Source organism: Myotis lucifugus, unplaced genomic scaffold (genome assembly GCF_000147115.1).
Source record: "Myotis lucifugus unplaced genomic scaffold, Myoluc2.0 scaffold_13, whole genome shotgun sequence".
NCBI lineage: Eukaryota > Metazoa > Chordata > Mammalia > Chiroptera > Vespertilionidae > Myotis > Myotis lucifugus.
In genome coordinates this window covers 1,218,115-1,219,696 of record NW_005871061.1, presented here as the reverse complement: position 1 = coordinate 1,219,696, position 1,582 = coordinate 1,218,115, and positions in this window count along the sequence as shown.

Genomic DNA, 1,582 nt, shown 5'->3' with positions numbered 1-1,582 from the left:
CTTTTTACTAATGTCCAATTAATACATGAAACATAATTCACTACCATAAGATCTGGACTTACCTTTATTTTTTTCAGACTAGTGACTGAAAAATACTTCAAGTTACAAGTTATACAGGTTTCTGGATAATTAGAAACTATCATTTATTCATTTTTGGTCACTTGAAAGAAATAGGTGCTATAATGCTAATTCAGTAGAAACAGTCTTTTAAATCTGATGGATTAAATTGTCTTTGGGCACAATGAAATGTGAGGTTTTTCCCTCTTTTAAGGGCCCTGGTCTTTCCTTCTACTGATTCACTACTAACATCCCGGAGCCAGGAGGATAGAAGAAATAAAAAAGCATTTTGACAGGAGAAAAAAGGCATTTGGCTTATGTCATTATGGGAATGATTCCCTAATGAATAAGTATGTAGGAGCAAAAAGATGTTATCAAAATTCTAAATTATCTTTTATTAAAACTAGAGATTAATACACCCCCTTAATAAAAATGGCGATAAAGAGCCCCTGTTGACTAAATTGTCCTAAGATCAAATTCAAGTTTTTGCAATTATTTCCAACAGAGCAATGCAAGCTAATGACTATAGCTGACTCTCAGTTATACAATTTCAGTTATGAGTAGCATACTTTCAAGATTTTCTTTCCCAAATGGAGAGCCCAGATAAAGTAATAAAAGATGCATTCATTAAGCAAAGAAGAAAATCCTTTTTTTTTGACAAGCAAAAATAAGTATAGCATAAATGGCTGTTCACACTGGATAAGACCATGTTTAAAAATAACAGTAAGAATGTTCATATTGTATATAGAAATGGGGTTCTTGGTATTTTTATGTTTTATTTATGCTTATTGTGTTTTGTCATTAATTCTTAAATAAAATTTTATTTTAAAAAAGCACCCTACTTCGAAATCTTTTTTGATGATGGGAGGGAGGGGAGAATATGACCCAAGGTCCAGGCGAAAGTAACACTTGCAATCAACAAAATCACCTGGGGTTAAATTGTCATCCACCTCTGCTATCAGGCCTTGCTGTAGTCATGGCATTCTAAAATGATTTATGGCTATTTTCTGAAGACAGGCTCCATGGACTTTGCAATTATTATGGCATTCTAAAATGATTTATGGCTATTTTCTGAAGAAAGGCTCCATGGACTTTGCAATTATTGTGACTTCTGAAGTTCTTGGGTTCCTTTTAAAAAATTATCTTTATTGTTGAAAGTATTACAAAAGTTCCCTTTCCCCATTGACCTCTTCCACTCTGTTTCTGCCCCCTCCCTCACCCCACCCTCAGGCCTTCATAGCACTATTGTCTGTGTCCAAGGACAATGCATATATGCATATAAGTTCTTTGGTTAATCTCTTACCGCCCCCTTCCCTCTGAGATTTGTCAGTCTTTTCGATGCTTCCATGCCTCTAGATCTATTTTGTTCATCAGTTTATTTTGTTCATTAGATTCCACGTATAAGTGGGATCATGTGATACTTGTCTTTCTCTGTCTGGCTTATTTCACTTAGCATAATACTCTCCAGGTCCCTCCATGCTGTCTCAAAGGGTAAGATATTTTTTATAGCTGCATAGTATTCCAT